We start from the raw sequence: 21,454 nt of genomic DNA on the forward strand, positions 1-21,454 counted from the left end.
CCCTTCTTTGCACGCATTCTAGTTCAGCAATGTCCTTCTCATACACAGGTGCTTGAAACTGTACACAATATTCCATGTATGGTCTAACCGGTGATTTATAGAAATGCAGAGTTTGTTGCATGAAATCATCTTAGAGGTTCAATTTCAACCTTAAGGATAAAAATAATATCTTGATTTTGCCTCTTTGTATTCCGATAGTCATAACTTTATTATTTTTCCGTCCTCATAGTCATATAAGGGCTTGTTTTTAGCGAGACAAGTTCTTGTTTTTAATGGCAGCATTTAATGTACCATATAATGTACTGAAAGAAAACTCTTTGTGGGGTGGAATGGAAAACACAAAAGCAATTTGTCCAATGCTTTTTGAGTAGTAAAAATTGCAAGTTTATTTTATTATTCAGGTTAATAGGATATCAATATGAATACACGTTTGCATGTATTTTCTACTGACGTGACGTGAATCTTTGGTGTAAAAGTGGCCGGTTAGCTCAGTTGGTTAGAGCGTGGTGCTAATAACGCCAAGGTCACGGGTTCGATCCCCGTACGGGCCATGGAAGCTCACTTTTGTTACATGCTTGTTACAGAGTTGAATAGTTGATAATATTGAAAAAAGGTCCATCAAATTCAACCTATAAACCTGCCGTGTTGATCCAGAGGAAGGCAAAAACTGTCTTGGAGTTGTGATGGTATAGAACAACCTATAATCAATGATATAAGTGTAATGTATGTACTACTTCAAGGTAGAAGGATAAACGAGTCTATATTTTGGGTATTATTGAAAGGTTATGGAATGTGATAATCTGCAGATGTTCTGCTGAAACTGGGAATTGCGAATTCATTATGTTATGAGTGTACTACCAGGAACTAGGGAGTTTGTTACCAGCATTTTTGGGTTCTGGGCGTACAGCCAAGATAGATATGGGTAGAACACCGGATTAAAAATTAGATGTAAGGAATAAGAAACAATGTATGTAGAGATAAGAATAATGAGGAAAGAAACCACAAGAATGTATATGTCTAAATGACTCATATGTGTCTGCATGTAATTATATGATATTTTTACTATATAAACTCTGTGTCTCTGCAAATAAAGTCAGAAGTATTTTTGCCTTGAGAAACGTCTCAGTGTGTCTTTGCTTCTCCGAGCTCGCACCCCCCCCACCTGATTTGAACCTGCATGGAGATCAAGGCGTAAAGTGACCTCATTGCGATCACAGAAATTGGCGCCCGAACAGGGACTTGACCAGAAGGACGGCACCCCACCTAGGGGATCTCCCGGGACTTGAATGGCGACCTCCCGGACGAAGGAACGTGCAGACCACAGCTGCAGCAAGGTAAGAAGACTTAATTCTTACAAACTCTGCTCTGCACCTTCCTGTCTGGTAGGTCACCTTCCCGGTAGTACTCCTGAGGAATAGAGGGGCCACATGAGGGTGTTTTTAGTGTAAAAATCTGGTCAAGTCTATATGTAATCCTACCCTCAGGATAAAGTGCCTGATCTCCATGGCAGTATTTGTATGAATGTTGTAGAAACCCAGTTTTGTGTCACAAATGCATTTTAGAATAAGGAAATTGTTTTTGGAAAAAACTTCCGATAATCCGGCAAATTACCAGAAACATGTGTACATGCTTCAGGTGACTACGGGGATTATGATAGGCTAAATTTAAGCCCGGAAATCGAAAATTTTGTGCAATCTGATAATCCGGAAAAATACCGAAAATGTGTGTACACGATTGGAGTACTTGCGGGGATTATCATGCACTGATTTTCAGCTCAAAATTCCAGAATTTTCTGCAATCCGATAATCCGGCATGTCAAATGAATAGCTTGATTTTACGTTTGCCTTGTTATTTGGATTAGTAATATTTGTCATATTACTGTTATGGTGTGGAGGATATCTCCTTGAGTGGTGTTTAAAGTGAATAAGAAGAAAGTAAGCTAGTTATAAAAGGAATTTAATTCTCTGGCCAGAGTAGAATTTGAAAAGGAGTTTCGAGGGGATAAGTAACTGTCTAAAATAGGTGAGAAAGGAATTCACCTATCAGGAAAATTACCCCCTACATAACTTAGGGTCTGCCTATAGGCGACCACTTATAACTAGGCAACAATGTTGAACTTGGTGTCCCTATTAAGTACGGAAGCTAGAAACTGTCTAAAACAGATGAGAATGGAATTCATCTGTCAGTAGCTAAAATCTGTAACAAGAGTAAGTACGGAAACTAGAAACTGTCTAAAACAGATGAGAATGGAATTCATCTGTCAGTAGCTAAAATCTGTAACAAGAGTACGAGATGAGCACCCCAAAGGACAAACCGCCAAACAGGCAGTAGCAGAAAGAGAAGGTAAAAAGGCAACGCAGGGAACGAAGAAAAAAAAATAAAATAATGAAAGCATGTGGTCTAGAATCCCATGGACGGTTAGACGCAGAAAAATGGAATGAATGTTGTGACACAAAACGTGGATGGTTGAAAGATAAAAAGTTACAGGGGAAAGCAGAAGCATGGAGAAAAGTGTCAGAAGAAGTAGTACAAGGAGGTTGCCAGAGGAAATTCATATTTTATAAAGTAAAGTTTAAAGCAAAGGAAGTTATAGAAGTAGTAGTTGTTTTAATGTTGCAAATGACCTTATAGTAAATTCCCATATGGTATAATTTAGAATTAACTAGTGTGACAAGAGAAGGGGGAGGTGAAGAACAGCTGCTAGTGAGATAAGAAATGTAATCTTGTTTTTAAAATGAATGAACACAACATTAAATGCTGATATAGATATTTTGTATGACTTTGTGTCATTTTGTAGATTGAATCAGGAAAAGTGATAAATGTAATAATGTATAAGCAGTCCTTCACAGCCAAACCACCAGACACCTCTGTCTTATATGATGAGACCCTTGATCCTGTCATACATTCTGCACAGAGTGCAGTTGTTTGCCCTGATCAAGGCATGTAAACTGGCAGAGGGAAAAAGAGGAGGGCGGCTCCAAGCCGCAGATTGGGCAAAAGGTATACTGGAGAACAAAGGGAAGTTGGAAGGTAGAAAGTTGATGAAAAGTGCTTTAGAGGGATTTGCAGAAGAGGAAGTTAGGAATAAGAAAGGTATTGTATGTATTAGAGAACAGGACCAGCCGACGCCCGGTAATGGCGTCCGTACCTCATGTTGAGTGTGTCCTCATTGTTGGTGGGAAACCCCCTGCGCACTGTTTCCAATGGGAGAGGCTGCCCCCCCTGCCCCTGATGTGGCCACGCCCGGCCCAACCAAATCAGTATGAAATAATCACCTTGTTAATTTTGTCATTTGTAGTGTTTTTTCTATTTACAGAAGTTCCAGTCTAGTTCACTGATGAAGCAACACGTAATCATAATATAGAGATGGTGGCCAACAGATTGTACTGTTAAACATTAACGTAGATAATTCCTGTACAATGGTGTGATAAATGATTGCAGATACGTATGTTGTTTTGCCGGCATTGAAAGTGTTAAGATTGTGAGAAGTTGTGAGAAGTTGTGAGAAGCTGTGAGTTAGTGACCCCCCCCCCTCCCTCCCCCCTAAAGTGTGCTGTGTTTGGGAGGAGGAGGAGGGGGGCTGACTGGGTGCAGTCTGCAGGGCTGATGAGACAAAGGGATCTCAATATGCACTGCTGAGATATATATATATCAGTAATGTCTACAAACCGAAATACATTTCTTCTCTTTTGCGCAAGCGCTGTTGTTTATAAAAGTTACGATATTTATGTGCTATGATGTGATCAGATTTCATGTGTTTTGATGTTAATTCAGATGTATTAAACTACAGATACTGTGAGAGACGGGGTTTTGAAAATGTATGTGCCCCCACCGTTCCTTATTTTTATATACTGTTTATTGGTTTGCAGTAATTAATGTTATCAGAGATAATATTTTCTGTTTTATTGAATAACTAACTACAATTGTTTTATTTTTGATTTCACACATGAGTTATGTTATTGTAAAGATCAAATGTTTGTCACGAAAAAGTTATTTTTGTTTCAGGCTGTTGTACATTACAGGGGGTTAAATTAGTGTTATGTTGAGATGTAGTTTTGAACTCTGCTACATCACTCTCGCAGAGTCCACAAAGGGGGGAAGGGTGAAGGAACTGATCAGGTACAATTGTGGTTTATGTGTAAGAGACCATCCCCCTCCAGCAAAGTTACACAGGAGGCGATGTGACATCACTCACACGAGTTTTTATGGATTTAGATGAGGGAGAAGGCAAAACAAAACTTGTCTGGACATTGTTAATTTGATGTAAAGTTTTTAGGGATGTTTTATTTTTATTTGTTTTTGTATTAATCAAGTATTTGCAGAACCTGATAAAAGTGAGATTCTCAAAGTATTCTGGATTATCAGCTGAATGAGGAGGAGTTGTGTTTGGTAGCGGCTCGTGACACCAATCCATGGAGTACCTCTACGCAAGCATATACTTTGTACTGTACTGAACAAAATGGACATGCCACTGCAGTTCTCACACAAAGTCATGGACCACAGCAGCGCCCGGTAGCATATTATTCAGCTAGACTAGACCCTGTGGCCCGAGGTTCCCCATCATGTGTGAGAGCTATCATTGCTGTAAATTCAATGTTAAACAAGGCCTCAGATTTGGTCCTGGCATTTCCAGTCCAAGTTTTTGCACCACATGATATTACTGCTATTCTTACTCAAGTACAACCTAAGCATTTGTCCACTGCAAGACATTTGAGATTAACCTGTGCACTTCTTCTTTCTGAGCAGGTTACTTTATACCGCTGTACTACATTGAACCCAGCTACCTTACTGCCTTTGGAGCAAGGGGGAGAAGACGTAGGTAAAGTATGGTCACAATTTTTGTCTGAAACTGATGAACATGATTGTATGGCCCTTATGGCCCAGGAAACAGTGGGGTTCGCACATGTAAAAGATACCCCACTCCAAAACCCAGACCTAATACTCTTTGTGGATGGTTCAAGGTATTTTGTAGAAGGATCTTTTCTTACAGGATATGCAGTAACCACCGAAGATGTAGTCCTAGAAGCAGCCTCCTTACCAGCGTCCCGCTCAGCACAAGAAGCGGAGCTTAAGGCCCTGGCAGCAGCATGCCAACATGCAGAAGGAAAGACAGCAAATATATACACTGACTCTCGGTATGCATTTGGGATTGCACACGATTATGGCCCTATATGGAAGGCTAGACAGTTTTTGACCTCTGCAGGTACACCTGTAAAGAATGCAGACTTTGTAAACTACTTGATGGAGACCCTGATGTTACCCACAGAAGTAGCAGTAGTAATAAAGATAAAAGCTCACACTAAGGTGAGTTCACCAGAGACAAAAGGAAATGCCCTGGCAGACGAAGCGGCAAAGCAAGCAGCACAGAAGCTACCCGTGTTAGCAGCCGTATTTCAGATAAACGATCCAGAGGAAACAAGACCAGCTGTAAGCCCGGAACTACTGCAAAAACTTCAAGGACAAGCAACAAAAGAAGAAAAAGACAAGTGGACGGCCCAAGGAGCAACGCTACGAAAAGATGGCCTCTGGCAATGCCAGAATAAACTGTGCCTGCCTAAGACAATGTTCCCAATGATGGGCCAAATAACACATGGAGCGACTCACCAATCAAAAACGGCAATGATGGACTTGGTAAACAAGGTGTGGTATGCTCCAGGGTTTAGTGTGATGGCCAGCAGTTTTACACAAGGATGCATGATCTGTGCAACACATAATATTGGAAGAACTGTAAAAGTACCACAGAAGCACACACCCAGACCAATTTACCCATTCCAGAGACTACGGATAGACTATATTCAATTACCAAAAGTCGGTACCTATGAGTATGTGCTTGTTTGTATTGATCTCTTTTCAGGATGGCCAGAAGCTTTTCCAGTAACCAAAGCTACAGCCGTAGCCACAGCAAAGAAACTGATCAACGAGGTGGTGTGCAGATATGGAGTACCAGAGGTGATCGAGAGCGACAGAGGAACTCATTTTACGGGTGAAATCATGAACCATGTGTTGTCAGCTCTAGGCATAAGTCAAGCCCTACATACACCATACCATCCACAAAGCAGTGGGAAGGTTGAGAGACTAAATGGGACTCTCAAATTGAAAATCCAAAAAGCAATGGTAGAAACCGGGAAACCATGGACCGAGTGTCTACCATTAGCCTTGTTCTCAGTAAGATACACGCCCACAAAAAGAACAGGTCTCAGCCCATATGAGATCTTATTTGGGTCGGCTCCCAGATTAGGATGTTATTTTCCACAGGTGCTCCAAATGCAGTATGGTAGACTAACAGATTATGTATCAACGCTGAACAAACAATTGACCAAGGTGCATGCACAAGTCTTTGCTTCCATTCCAGGTCCTGATTCAGTTGAAGGGACGTATAAGCTAGAACCAGGAGATTGGGTCGTTGTCAAAAGACACGTGAGGAAGAGCCTTGAGCCACGGTTTGATGGTCCTTTTCAAGTTTTACTCGTTACAAGCACCTCAGTGAAGCTCGAAGGAAAGGCAAGCTGGATTCACGCCAGTCATTGTAAAAAGGTTCTTCAGCCAGAAGAATGAAGATCTTTGTGGTTGTTGCGGCGGTTGTTGCGTGTGCTCTTATACAAAAAGGCAGAACTGCTACTCCTGTACACGTAATCAGTACAGAATCACTGGAACAGTTCAGGACAGGGTGGGCGAATGCCACAGTGGATAGAAAGCAGGGTAACTACACCTGTAAGGCCAATGCCCCGTGTTATACTACAAATGTGACTACAACCGAAGGGACCACATGGAGGGACTGTGTACCTTCACATAGACAAAACAGCCAACATTAGCATACAAGAAGAGACGCCGGGGCTGTTGCTTTGTTGTTATGAACCAGATTTACAGTATCGACAGAAATATACAACCAGGAAAAATAGAAACGAAATGATAAATAAGACTTATGAAAGATGCAACAAGGAGAGGCTCAACTCTACGATTGTAATAAAAGAAACTGATGGGATTATATTATGTATGAATAATAGCCAAATAAGAAATAGAAGATATTTTGTATTCTTGATAATAATTTTAAGAGATAGTTTTAAGCCACATATAACAGTACAAAGTCTGGAAAGAATCCCACACACTTGTAAGAGCGCTGTAACCCAACAGCAGAAAAAGAATGTACACTTCAATATTTCCTTCCCTGAATCCCCCAGCTGTCATAGACAAAAAAGAGAATGGTATGACCCGCTATTAGGAGGGGTAGGAACGGGATTAGGAGTATTGAATGGTATACAGTTAGAAACAGTTATGAACAAATTAAACTCAGTGGGAGATGACACATCTACTGCATTAAGGATAGGTGCCTCATGGTTACCTACTACCTTTCACTTACAGCAAAAAGGGTTAGCTATAGATGAACTGTTTCTAAATGTTTTTAATGAAAGTATGCTAACCGAATATAGAACATTACAGAATGTATCAACTTTAGTAAATTGGACAGTATGTACGCTTAAAACGATGTGGCAACAAGAACAGATGAATAATTGTAAGAATAAATTGTTTAGTAGTCATGTTAGGCAATGGACAGACATTCTGCCCATAGGAAAGAGAAATGATACGTGGTTATTGTTCCAGCCTGAGTATACTGAGTGTACACCTAAATGGTGTGCAGGAAGACTAATAGCATTTCATGTGAAAAATCCTACTCTATTATGCAAATTTATTGTTATGCCAATGGTAATGATTGATTGGGTGACATTATTAGGACAATATTGTATCCTGGAAATGAAAGGAACACACATAGATTCTCAAAATAAGACAAGGAATATAGATTTGTGCCAGTTAACAGAGCAAGGATATGTATGTAATGAACAGTCAGGGATATATGAACCCTGTCTAATGCAGCACCAGGATAATGTATGCGCACTCACTATAATCCCAGAAGTTAACCTACAGGTTTATATTGAAGTAGGTCCACAGCATGTATGTTTAATAACTAACAACAAGCAGACCCTTAGCCAGTTTAATCTCACAGGACCATTTTCAGGATGTCTATACAATGTGACGCATTTGACTTGGGGGAACCAAACTATAGTGTTCCTGCCTACTTTAGAAGAAATAATGTCCACTGTATGGGTACCTGAACCTTTGCCCTATGGAAATTTTAGTTTGCCACTGGAAGAGTTAAAACAAGTGTTACAAAAGTCTAAAGACGTAAAGAAATTGATAGCAGCCCATAATGTAACTCTAAGTAAAGTGAAAGTATTGGCTACAATAGCAGCTAGGGAAGTAATAAATTTATTGTCAGCAATAAAAGATGCCAGTGCCCATCATTGGTATGACGTTTTTACAGGATTTTCTCCCACTGCCACTAAGATATTGCATGTGCTTTTCCAACCATTGATTTGTTTAATGATATTATTTGTATTGCTTACATGTTTCAATTGTTATGTATTTTGCAAGATAAGGGAAGCATTCAGTCAGAGGCCTATATATTATGATGAAAGAGTGTTGTGAGATTACCCCACCTACATACCTGTGTGAATCAAGTGAAGAAATGGATCGAAGCCTTGCTATCAGGAGATAGAAGTAGCATTGGAATTTAGGTGTTGGTAAAATCACAAAAGGAGGGATTGTGATGGTATAGAACAACCTATAATCAATGATATAAGTGTAATGTATGTACTACTTCAAGGTAGAAGGATAAACGAGTCTATATTTTGGGTATTATTGAAAGGTTATGGAATGTGATAATCTGCAGATGTTCTGCTGAAACTGGGAATTGCGAATTCATTATGTTATGAGTGTACTACCAGGAACTAGGGAGTTTGTTACCAGCATTTTTGGGTTCTGGGCGTACAGCCAAGATAGATATGGGTAGAACACCGGATTAAAAATTAGATGTAAGGAATAAGAAACAATGTATGTAGAGATAAGAATAATGAGGAAAGAAACCACAAGAATGTATATGTCTAAATGACTCATATGTGTCTGCACGTAATTATATGATATTTTTACTATATAAACTCTGTGTCTCTGCAAATAAAGTCAGAAGTATTTTTGCCTTGAGAAACGTCTCAGTGTGTCTTTGCTTCTCCGAGCTCGCACCCCCCCACCTGATTTGAACCTGCATGGAGATCAAGGCGTAAAGTGACCTCATTGCGATCACAGAAAGCATTCCAATTTTCTCATTAGGGGAAAAATTCCTCCCTTACTCCAAATATGGCTATTAGAATAAATTCCTGGATCAAAGTTCCATCTCCAGAATCTGGTACAAATATGATGAAATTTTATATTTTTCAAAAAAACACTTTTCAATGTGGCAGAGAGTTCAATCGTCGAACTGCTCTTACAGTAAAGAATCCCCGTCTGTGATGAGGTCCTTTAATTACCTTGCTTTCCCTTCTTTGCACGCATTCTAGTTCAGCAATGTCCTTCTCATACACAGGTGCTTAAAACTGTACACAATATTCCATGTATGGTCTAACCGGTGATTTATAGAAATGCAGAGTTTGTTGCATGAAATCATCTTAGAGGTTCAATTTCAACCTTAAGGACAAAAATAATATCTTGATTTTGCCTCTTTGTATTCTGATAGTCATAACTTTATTATTTTTCCGTCCTCATAGTCATATAAGGGCTTGTTTTTAGCGAGACAAGTTCTTGTTTTTAATGGCAGCATTTAATGTACCATATAATGTACTGAAAGAAAACTCTTTGTGGGGTGGAATGGAAAAATAATATCTTGATTTTGCCTCTTTGTATTCCGATAGTCATAACTTTATTATTTTTCCGTCCTCATAGTCATATAAGGGCTTGTTTTTAGCGAGACAAGTTCTTGTTTTTAATGGCAGCATTTAATGTACCATATAATGTACTGAAAGAAAACTCTTTGTGGGGTGGAATGGAAAACACAAAAGCAATTTGTCCAATGCTTTTTGAGTAGTAAAAATTGCAAGTTTATTTTATTATTCAGGTTAATAGGATATCAATATGAATACACGTTTGCATGTATTTTCTACTGACGTGACGTGAATCTTTGGTGTAAAAGTGGCCGGTTAGCTCAGTTGGTTAGAGCGTGGTGCTAATAACGCCAAGGTCACGGGTTCGATCCCCGTACGGGCCATGGAAGCTCACTTTTGTTACATGCTTGTTACAGAGTTGAATAGTTGATAATATTGAAAAAAGGTCCATCAAATTCAACCTATAAACCTGCCGTGTTGATCCAGAGGAAGGCAAAAACTGTCTTGGAGTGCATTCCAATGTTGTCATTAGGGGAAAAATTCCTCCCTTACTCCAAATATGGCTATTAGAATAAATTCCTGGATCAAAGTTCCATCTCCAGAATCTGGTACAAATATGATGAAATTTTATATTTTTCAAAAAAACACTTTTCAATGTGGCAGAGAGTTCAATCGTCGAACTGCTCTTACAGTAAAGAATCCCCGTCTGTGATGAGGTCCTTTAATTACCTTGCTTTCCCTTCTTTGCACGCATTCTAGTTCAGCAATGTCCTTCTCATACACAGGTGCTTAAAACTGTACACAATATTCCATGTATGGTCTAACCGGTGATTTATAGAAATGCAGAGTTTGTTGCATGAAATCATCTTAGAGGTTCAATTTCAACCTTAAGGACAAAAATAATATCTTGATTTTGCCTCTTTGTATTCCGATAGTCATAACTTTATTATTTTTCCGTCCTCATAGTCATATAAGGGCTTGTTTTTAGCGAGACAAGTTCTTGTTTTTAATGGCAGCATTTAATGTACCATATAATGTACTGAAAGAAAACTCTTTGTGGGGTGGAAAGGAAAACACAAAAGCAATTTGTCCAATGCTTTTTGAGTAGTAAAAATTGCAAGTTTATTTTATTATTCAGGTTAATAGGATATCAATATGAATACACGTTTGCATGTATTTTCTACTGACGTGACGTGAATCTTTGGTGTAAAAGTGGCCGGTTAGCTCAGTTGGTTAGAGCGTGGTGCTAGTAACGCCAAGGTCACGGGTTCGATCCCCGTACGGGCCATGGAAGCTCACTTTTGTTACATGCTTGTTACAGAGTTGAATAGTTGATAATATTGAAAAAAGGTCCATCAAATTCAACCTATAAACCAGCCGTGTTGATCCAGAGGAAGGCAAAAACTGTCTTGGAGTGCATTCCAATTTTCTCATTAGGGGAAAAATTCCTCCCTTACTCCAAATATGGCTATTAGAATAAATTCCTGGATCAAAGTTCCATCTCCAGAATCTGGTACAAATATGATGAAATTTTATATTTTTCAAAAAAACACTTTTCAATGTGGCAGAGAGTTCAATCGTCGAACTGCTCTTACAGTAAAGAATCCCCGTCTGTGATGAGGTCCTTTAATTACCTTGCTTTCCCTTCTTTGCACGCATTCTAGTTCAGCAATGTCCTTCTCATACACAGGTGCTTAAAACTGTACACAATATTCCATGTATGGTCTAACCGGTGATTTATAGAAATGCAGAGTTTGTTGCATGAAATCATCTTAGAGGTTCAATTTCAACCTTAAGGATAAAAATAATATCTTGATTTTGCCTCTTTGTATTCCGATAGTCATAACTTTATTATTTTTCCGTCCTCATAGTCATATAAGGGCTTGTTTTTAGCGAGACAAGTTCTTGTTTTTAATGGCAGCATTTAATGTACCATATAATGTACTGAAAGAAAACTCTTTGTGGGGTGGAAATTGAAAAATAATATCTTGATTTTGCCTCTTTGTATTCCGATAGTCATAACTTTATTATTTTTCCGTCCTCATAGTCATATAAGGGCTTGTTTTTAGCGAGACAAGTTCTTGTTTTTAATGGCAGCATTTAATGTACCATATAATGTACTGAAGAAAACTCTTTGTGGGGTGGAATGGAAAACACAAAAGCAATTTGTCCAATGCTTTTTGAGTAGTAAAAATTGCAAGTTTATTTTATTATTCAGGTTAATAGGATATCAATATGAATACACGTTTGCATGTATTTTCTACTGACGTGACGTGAATCTTTGGTGTAAAAGTGGCCGGTTAGCTCAGTTGGTTAGAGCGTGGTGCTAATAACGCCAAGGTCACGAGTTCAATCCCCGTCCGGGCCATGGAAGCTCACTTTTGTTACATGGTTGTTACAGAGTTGAATAGTTGATAATATTGAAAAAAGGTCCATCAAATTCAACCTATAAACCTGCCGTGTTGATCCAGAGGAAGGCAAAAACTGTCTTGGAGTGCATTCCAATGTTGTCATTAGGGGAAAAATTCCTCCCTTACTCCAAATATGGCTATTAGAATAAATTCCTGGATCAAAGTTCCATCTCCAGAATCTGGTACAAATATGATGAAATTTTATATTTTTCAAAAAAACACTTTTCAATGTGGCAGAGAGTTCAATCGTCGAACTGCTCTTACAGTAAAGAATCCCCGTCTGTGATGAGGTCCTTTAATTACCTTGCTTTCCCTTCTTTGCACGCATTCTAGTTCAGCAATGTCCTTCTCATACACAGGTGCTCAAAACTGTACACAATATTCCATGTATGGTCTAACCGGTGATTTATAGAAATGCAGAGTTTGTTGCATGAAATCATCTTAGAGGTCCAATTTCAACCTTAAGGACAAAAATAATATCTTGATTTTGCCTCTTTGTATTCCGATAGTCATAACTTTATTATTTTTCCGTCCTCATAGTCATATAAGGGCTTGTTTTTAGCGAGACAAGTTCTTGTTTTTAATGGCAGCATTTAATGTACCATATAATGTACTGAAGAAAACTCTTTGTGGGGTGGAATGGAAAACACAAAAGCAATTTGTCCAATGCTTTTTGAGTAGTAAAAATTGCAAGTTTATTTTATTATTCAGGTTAATAGGATATCAATATGAATACACGTTTGCATGTATTTTCTACTGACGTGACGTGAATCTTTGGTGTAAAAGTGGCCGGTTAGCTCAGTTGGTTAGAGTGTGGTGCTAATAACGCCAAGGTCACAGGTTCGATCCCCGTACAGGCCGTGGAAGCTCACTTTTGTTACATGCTTGTTACAGAGTTGAATAGTTGATAATATTGAAAAAAGGTCCATCAAATTCAACCTATAAACCTGCTGTGTTGATCCAGAGGAAGGCAAAAACTGTCTTGGAGTGCATTCCAATGTTGTCATTAGGGGAAAAATTCCTCCCTTACTCCAAATATGGCTATTAGAATAAATTCCTGGATCAAAGTTCCATCTCCAGAATCTGGTACAAATATGAGGACATTTTATATTTTTCAAAAAGACACTTTTCAATGTGGCAGAGAGTTCAATCGTCGAACTTCTCTTACAGTAAAGAATCCCCGTCTGTGATGAGGTCCTTTAATTACCTTGCTTTCCCTTCTTTGCACGCATTCTAGTTCAGCAATGTCTTTCTCATACACAGGTGCTCAAAACTGTACACAATATTCCATGTATGGTCTAACCGGTGATTTATAGAAATGCAGAGTTTGTTGCATGAAATCATCTTAGAGGTCCAATTTCAACCTTAAGGACAAAAATAATATCTTGATTTTGCCTCTTTGTATTCCGATAGTCATAACTTTATTATTTTTCCGTCCTCATAGTCATATAAGGGCTTGTTTTTAGCGAGACAAGTTCTTGTTTTTAATGGCAGCATTTAATGTACCATATAATGTACTGAAAGAAAACTCTTTGTGGGGTGGAAAGGAAAACACAAAAGCAATTTGTCCAATGCTTTTTGAGTAGTAAAAATTGCAAGTTTATTTTATTATTCAGGTTAATAGGATATCAATATGAATACACGTTTGCATGTATTTTCTACTGACGTGACGTGAATCTTTGGTGTAAAAGTGGCCGGTTAGCTCAGTTGGTTAGAGCGTGGTGCTAGTAACGCCAAGGTCACGGGTTCGATCCCCGTACGGGCCATGGAAGCTCACTTTTGTTACATGCTTGTTACATGCTTGTTACAGAGTTGAATAGTTGATAATATTGAAAAAAGGTCCATCAAATTCAACCTATAAACCAGCCGTGTTGATCCAGAGGAAGGCAAAAACTGTCTTGGAGTGCATTCCAATTTTCTCATTAGGGGAAAAATTCCTCCCTTACTCCAAATATGGCTATTAGAATAAATTCCTGGATCAAAGTTCCATCTCCAGAATCTGGTACAAATATGATGAAATTTTATATTTTTCAAAAAAACACTTTTCAATGTGGCAGAGAGTTCAATCGTCGAACTGCTCTTACAGTAAAGAATCCCCGTCTGTGATGAGGTCCTTTAATTACCTTGCTTTCCCTTCTTTGCACGCATTCTAGTTCAGCAATGTCCTTCTCATACACAGGTGCTTAAAACAGTACACAATATTCCATGTATGGTCTAACCGGTGATTTATAGAAATGCAGAGTTTGTTGCATGAAATCATCTTAGAGGTTCAATTTCAACCTTAAGGATAAAAATAATATCTTGATTTTGCCTCTTTGTATTCCGATAGTCATAACTTTATTATTTTTCCGTCCTCATAGTCATATAAGGGCTTGTTTTTAGCGAGACAAGTTCTTGTTTTTAATGGCAGCATTTAATGTACCATATAATGTACTGAAAGAAAACTCTTTGTGGGGTGGAAATTGAAAAATAATATCTTGATTTTGCCTCTTTGTATTCCGATAGTCATAACTTTATTATTTTTCCGTCCTCATAGTCATATAAGGGCTTGTTTTTAGCGAGACAAGTTCTTGTTTTTAATGGCAGCATTTAATGTACCATATAATGTACTGAAGAAAACTCTTTGTGGGGTGGAATGGAAAACACAAAAGCAATTTGTCCAATGCTTTTTGAGTAGTAAAAATTGCAAGTTTATTTTATTATTCAGGTTAATAGGATATCAATATGAATACACGTTTGCATGTATTTTCTACTGACGTGACGTGAATCTTTGGTGTAAAAGTGGCCGGTTAGCTCAGTTGGTTAGAGCGTGGTGCTAATAACGCCAAGGTCACAAGTTCAATCCCCGTCCGGGCCATGGAAGCTCACTTTTGTTACATGGTTGTTACAGAGTTGAATAGTTGATAATATTGAAAAAAGGTCCATCAAATTCAACCTATAAACCTGCCGTGTTGATCCAGAGGAAGGCAAAAACTGTCTTGGAGTGCATTCCAATGTTGTCATTAGGGGAAAAATTCCTCCCTTACTCCAAATATGGCTATTAGAATAAATTCCTGGATCAAAGTTCCATCTCCAGAATCTGGTACAAATATGATGAAATTTTATATTTTTCAAAAAAACACTTTTCAATGTGGCAGAGAGTTCAATCGTCGAACTGCTCTTACAGTAAAGAATCCCCGTCTGTGATGAGGTCCTTTAATTACCTTGCTTTCCCTTCTTTGCACGCATTCTAGTTCAGCAATGTCCTTCTCGTACACAGGTGCTCAAAACTGTACACAATATTCCATGTATGGTCTAACCGGTGATTTATAGAAATGCAGAGTTTGTTGCATGAAATCATCTTAGAGGTCCAATTTCAACCTTAAGGACAAAAATAATATCTCGATTTTGCCTCTTTGTATTCCGATAGTCATAACTTTATTATTTTTCCGTCCTCATAGTCATATAAGGGCTTGTTTTTAGCGAGACAAGTTCTTGTTTTTAATGGCAGCATTTAATGTACCATATAATGTACTGAAGAAAACTCTTTGTGGGGTGGAATGGAAAACACAAAAGCAATTTGTCCAATGCTTTTTGAGTAGTAAAAATTGCAAGTTTATTTTATTATTCAGGTTAATAGGATATCAATATGAATACACGTTTGCATGTATTTTCTACTGACGTGACGTGAATCTTTGGTGTAAAAGTGGCCGGTTAGCTCAGTTGGTTAGAGTGTGGTGCTAATAACGCCAAGGTCACAGGTTCGATCCCCGTACAGGCTGTGGAAGCTCACTTTTGTTACATGCTTGTTACATGCTTGTTACAGAGTTGAATAGTTGATAATATTGAAAAAAGGTCCATCAAATTCAACCTATAAACCTGCTGTGTTGATCCAGAGGAAGGCAAAAACTGTCTTGGAGTGCATTCCAATGTTGTCATTAGGGGAAAAATTCCTCCCTTACTCCAAATATGGCTATTAGAATAAATTCCTGGATCAAAGTTCCATCTCCAGAATCTGGTACAAATATGAGGACATTTTATATTTTTCAAAAAGACACTTTTCAATGTGGCAGAGAGTTCAATCGTCGAACTTCTCTTACAGTAAAGAATCCCCGTCTGTGATGAGGTCCTTTAATTACCTTGCTTTCCCTTCTTTGCACGCATTCTAGTTCAGCAATGTCTTTCTCATACACAGGTGCTCAAAACTGTACACAATATTCCATGTATGGTCTAACCGGTGATTTATAGAAATGCAGAGTTTGTTGCATGAAATCATCTTAGAGGTCCAATTTCAACCTTAAGGACAAAAATAATATCTTCATTTTGCCTCTTTGTATTCCGATAGTCATAACTTTATTATTTTTCCGTCCTCATAGTCATATAAGGGCTTGTTTTTAGCGAGACAAGTTCTTGTTTTTAATGGCAGCATTTAATGTACCATATAATGTACTGAAGAAAACTCTTTGTGGGGTGGAATGGAAAACACAAAAGCAATTTGTCCAATGCTTTTTGAGTAGTAAAAATTGCAAGTTTATTTTATTATTCAGGTTAATAGGATATCAATATGAATACACGTTTGCATGTATTTTCTACTGACGTGACGTGAATCTTTGGTGTAAAAGTGGCCGGTTAGCTCAGTTGGGTAGAGCGTGGTGCTAATAACGCCAAGGTCACGGGTTCGATCCCCGTATGGGCCATGGAAGCTCACTTTTGTTACATGCTTGTTACAGAGTTGAATAGTTGATAATATTGAAAAAAGGTCCATCAAATTCAACATATAAACCTGCCGTGTTGATCCAGAGGAAGGCAAAAACTGTCTTGGAGTGCATTCCAAAGTTGTCATTAGGGGAAAAATTCCTCCCTTACTCCAAATATGGCTATTAGAATAAATTCCTGGATCAAAGTTCCATCTCCAGAATCTGGTAGTAATATGATGAAATTTTATATTTTTCAAAAAAAACACTTTTCAATGTGGCAGAGAGTTCAATCGTCGAACTGCTCTTACAGTAAAGAATCCCCGTCTGTGATGAGGTCCTTTAATTACCTTGCTTTCCCTTCTTTGCACGCATTCTAGTTCAGCAATGTCCTTCTCATACACAGGTGCTTAAAACTGTACACAATATTCCATGTATGGTCTAACCGGTGATTTATAGAAATGCAGAGTTTGTTGCATGAAATCATCTTAGAGGTCCAATTTCAACCTTAAGGACAAAAATAATATCTTCATTTTGCCTCTTTGTATTCCGATAGTCATAACTTTATTATTTTTCCGTCCTCATAGTCATATAAGGGCTTGTTTTTAGCGAGACAAGTTCTTGTTTTTAATGGCAGCATTTAATGTACCATATAATGTACTGAAGAAAACTCTTTGTGGGGTGGAATGGAAAACACAAAAGCAATTTGTCCAATGCTTTTTGAGTAGTAAAAATTGCAAGTTTATTTTATTATTCAGGTTAATAGGATATCAATATGAATACACGTTTGCATGTATTTTCTACTGACGTGACGTGAATCTTTGGTGTAAAAGTGGCCGGTTAGCTCAGTTGGTTAGAGTGTGGTGCTAATAACGCCAAGGTCACGGGTTCGATCCCCGTACGGGCCATGGAAGCTCACTTTTGTTACATGCTTGTTACATGCTTGTTACAGAGTTGAATAGTTGATAATATTGAAAAAAGGTCCATCAAATTCAACCTATAAACCTGCCGTGTTGATCCAGAGGAAGGCAAAAACTGTCTTGGAGTGCATTCCAATGTGGTCATTAGGGGAAAAATTCCTCCCTTACTCCAAATATGGCTATTAGAATAAATTCCTGGATCAAAGTTCCATCTCCAGAATCTGGTACAAATATGTTGAAATTTTATATTTTTCAAAAAAACACTTTTCAATGTGGCAGAGAGTTCAATCGTCGAACTGCTCTTACAGTAAAGAATCCCCGTCTGTGATGAGGTCCTTTAATTACCTTGCTTTCCCTTCTTTGCACGCATTCTAGTTCAGCAATGTCCTTCTCATACACAGGTGCTCAAAACTGTACACAATATTCCATGTATGGTCTAACCGGTGATTTATAGAAATGCAGAGTTTGTTGCATGAAATCATCTTAGAGGTCCAATTTCAACCTTAAGGACAAAAATAATATCTTGATTTTGCCTCTTTGTATTCCGATAGTCATAACTTTATTATTTTTCCGTCCTCATAGTCATATAAGGGCTTGTTTTTAGCGAGACAAGTTCTTGTTTTTAATGGCAGCATTTAATGTACCATATAATGTACTGAAGAAAACTCTTTGTGGGGTGGAATGGAAAACACAAAAGCAATTTGTCCAATGCTTTTTGAGTAGTAAAAATTGCAAGTTTATTTTATTATTCAGGTTAATAGGATATCAATATGAATACACGTTTGCATGTATTTTCTACTGACGTGACGTGAATCTTTGGTGTAAAAGTGGCCGGTTAGCTCAGTTGGTTAGAGCGTGGTGCTAATAACGCCAAGGTCACGGGTTCGATCCCCATATGGGCAATGTAAGCTCACTTTTGTTACAGAGTTGAATAGTTGATAATATTGAAAAAAGGTCCATCAAATTCAACCTATAAACCTGCCGTGTTGATCCAGAGGAAGGCAAAAACTGTCTTGGAGTGCATTCCAATGTTGTCATTAGGGGAAAAATTCCTCCCTTACTCCAAATATGGCTATTAGAATAAATTCCTGGATCAAAGTTCCATCTCCAGAATCTGGTACAAATATGATGAAATTTTATATTTTTCAAAAAAACACTTTTCAATGTGGCAGAGAGTTCAATCGTCGAACTGCTCTTACAGTAAAGAATCCCCGTCTGTGATGAGGTCCTTTAATTACATTGCTTTCCCTTCTTTGCACGCATTCTAGTTCAGCAATGTCCTTCTCATACACAGGTGCTTGAAACTGTACACAATATTCCATGTATGGTCTAACCGGTGATTTATAGAAATGCAGAGTTTGTTGCATGAAATCATCTTAGAGGTTCAATTTCAACCTTAAGGATAAAAATAATATCTTGATTTTGCCTCTTTGTATTCCGATAGTCATAACTTTATTATTTTTCCGTCCTCATAGTCATATAAGGGCTTGTTTTTAGCGAGACAAGTTCTTGTTTTTAATGGCAGCATTTAATGTACCATATAATGCACTGAAAGAAAACTCTTTGTGGGGTGGAATGGAAAACACAAAAGCAATTTGTCCAATGCTTTTTGAGTAGTAAAAATTTCAAGTTTATTTTATTATTCAGGTTAATAGGATATCAATATGAATACACGTTTGCATGTATTTTCTACTGACGTGACGTGAATCTTTGGTGTAAAAGTGGCCGGTTAGCTCAGTTGGTTAGAGCGTGGTGCTAATAACGCCAAGGTCACGGGTTTGATCCCCGTATGGGCCATGGAAGCTCACTTTTGTTACATGCTTGTTACAGAGTTGAATAGTTGATAATATTGAAAAAAGGTCCATCAAATTCAACATATAAACCTGCCGTGTTGATCCAGAGGAAGGCAAAAACTGTCTTGGAGTGCATTCCAAAGTTGTCATTAGGGGAAAAATTCCTCCCTTACTCCAAATATGGCTATTAGAATAAATTCCTGGATCAAAGTTCCATCTCCAGAATCTGGTAGTAATATGATGAAATTTTATATTTTTCAAAAAAACACTTTTCAATGTGGCAGAGAGTTCAATCGTCGAACTGCTCTTACAGTAAAGAATCCCCGTCTGTGATGAGGTCCTTTAATTACCTTGCTTTCCCTTCTTTGCACGCATTCTAGTTCAGCAATGTCCTTCTCATACACAGGTGCTTAAAACTGTACACAATATTCCATGTATGGTCTAACCGGTGATTTATAGAAATGCAGAGTTTGTTGCATGAAATCATCTTAGAGGTCCAATTTCAACCTTAAGGACAAAAATAATATCTTGATTTTGCCTCTTTGTATTCCGATAGTCATAACTTTATTATTTTTCCGTCCTCATAGTCATATAAGGGCTTGTTTTTAGCGAGACAAGTTCTTGTTTTTAATGGCAGCATTTAATGTACCATATAATGTACTGAAAGAAAACTCTTTGTGGGGTGGAATGGAAAACACAAAAGCAATTTGTCCAATGCTTTTTGAGTAGTAAAAATTGCAAGTTTATTTTATTATTCAGGTTAATAGGATATCAATATGAATACACGTTTGCATGTATTTTCTACTGACGTGACGTGAATCTTTGGTGTAAAAGTGGTCGGTTAGCTCAGTTGGTTAGAGCGTGGTGCTAATAACGCTAAGGTCACGGGTTCGATCCCTGTACGGGCCATGGAAGCTCACTTTTGTTACATGCTTGTTACAGAGTTGAATAGTTGATAATATTGAAAAAAGGTCCATCAAATTCAACCTGTAAACCTGCCGTGTTGATCCAGAGGAAGGCAAAAACTGTCTTGGAGTGCATTCCAATGTTGTCATTAGGGGAAAAATTCCTCCCTTACTCCAAATATGGCTATTAGAATAAATTCCTGGATCAAAGTTCCATCTCCAGAATCTGGTACAAATATGATGAAATTTTATATTTTTCAAAAAAACACTTTTCAATGTGGCAGAGAGTTCAATCGTCGAACTTCTCTTACAGTAAAGAATCCCCGTCTGTGATGAGGTCCTTTAATTACCTTGCTTTCCCTTCTTTGCACGCATTCTAGTTCAGCAATGTCCTTCTCATACACAGGTGCTTAAAACTGTACACAATATTCCATGTATGGTCTAACCGGTGATTTATAGAAATGCAGAGTTTGTTGCATGAAATCATCTTAGAGGTCCAATTTCAACCTTAAGGACAAAAATAATATCTTCATTTTGCCTCTTTGTATTCCGATAGTCATAACTTTATTATTTTTCCGTCCTCATAGTCATATAAGGGCTTGTTTTTAGCGAGACAAGTTCTTGTTTTTAATGGCAGCATTTAATGTACCATATAATGTACTGAAAGAAAACTCTTTGTGGGGTGGAATGGAAAACACAAAAGCAATTTGTCCAATGCTTTTTGAGTAGTAAAAATTGCAAGTTTATTTTATTATTCAGGTTAATAGGATATCAATATGAATACACGTTTGCATGTATTTTCTACTGACGTGACGTGAATCTTTGGTGTTAAAGTGGCCGGTTAGCTCATTCGGTTAGATCGTGGTGCTAATAACGCCAAGGTCACGGGTTCGATCCCCGTACGGGCCATGGAAGCTCACTTTTGTTACAGAGTTGAATAGTTGATAATATTGAAAAAAGGTCCATCAAATTCAACCTATAAACCTGCCGTGTTGATCCAGAGGAAGGCAAAAACTGTCTTGGAGTGCATTCCAATATTGTCATT

General features: G+C 38.0%; 6 non-coding genes across 6 annotated transcripts; all 6 read left to right on the plus strand.

Moving 5' to 3' along the window:
- The first annotated feature begins 477 nt into the window (after positions 1-477).
- TRNAI-AAU (transfer RNA isoleucine (anticodon AAU)) lies at positions 478-551 on the plus strand. The gene has a single exon. It is a non-coding gene; the product is annotated as a tRNA-Ile (tRNA).
- A 9,465-nt stretch (positions 552-10,016) lies between these two features.
- On the plus strand, positions 10,017-10,090 carry TRNAI-AAU (transfer RNA isoleucine (anticodon AAU)). Its single transcript has one exon. It is a non-coding gene; the product is annotated as a tRNA-Ile (tRNA).
- An 831-nt stretch (positions 10,091-10,921) lies between these two features.
- TRNAT-AGU (transfer RNA threonine (anticodon AGU)) lies at positions 10,922-10,995 on the plus strand. The gene has a single exon. It is a non-coding gene; the product is annotated as a tRNA-Thr (tRNA).
- Positions 10,996-13,810: 2,815 nt separating this feature from the next.
- On the plus strand, positions 13,811-13,884 carry TRNAT-AGU (transfer RNA threonine (anticodon AGU)). The gene has a single exon. It is a non-coding gene; the product is annotated as a tRNA-Thr (tRNA).
- Positions 13,885-16,720: 2,836 nt separating this feature from the next.
- Positions 16,721-16,794, plus strand: TRNAI-AAU (transfer RNA isoleucine (anticodon AAU)). The gene has a single exon. It is a non-coding gene; the product is annotated as a tRNA-Ile (tRNA).
- Positions 16,795-17,625: 831 nt separating this feature from the next.
- On the plus strand, positions 17,626-17,699 carry TRNAI-AAU (transfer RNA isoleucine (anticodon AAU)). The gene has a single exon. It is a non-coding gene; the product is annotated as a tRNA-Ile (tRNA).
- The last annotated feature ends 3,755 nt before the right edge of the window (positions 17,700-21,454 follow it).

This window comes from Rhinoderma darwinii, chromosome 3 (assembly GCF_050947455.1).
Source record: "Rhinoderma darwinii isolate aRhiDar2 chromosome 3, aRhiDar2.hap1, whole genome shotgun sequence".
Classification (NCBI taxonomy): Eukaryota; Metazoa; Chordata; class Amphibia; order Anura; family Rhinodermatidae; genus Rhinoderma; species Rhinoderma darwinii.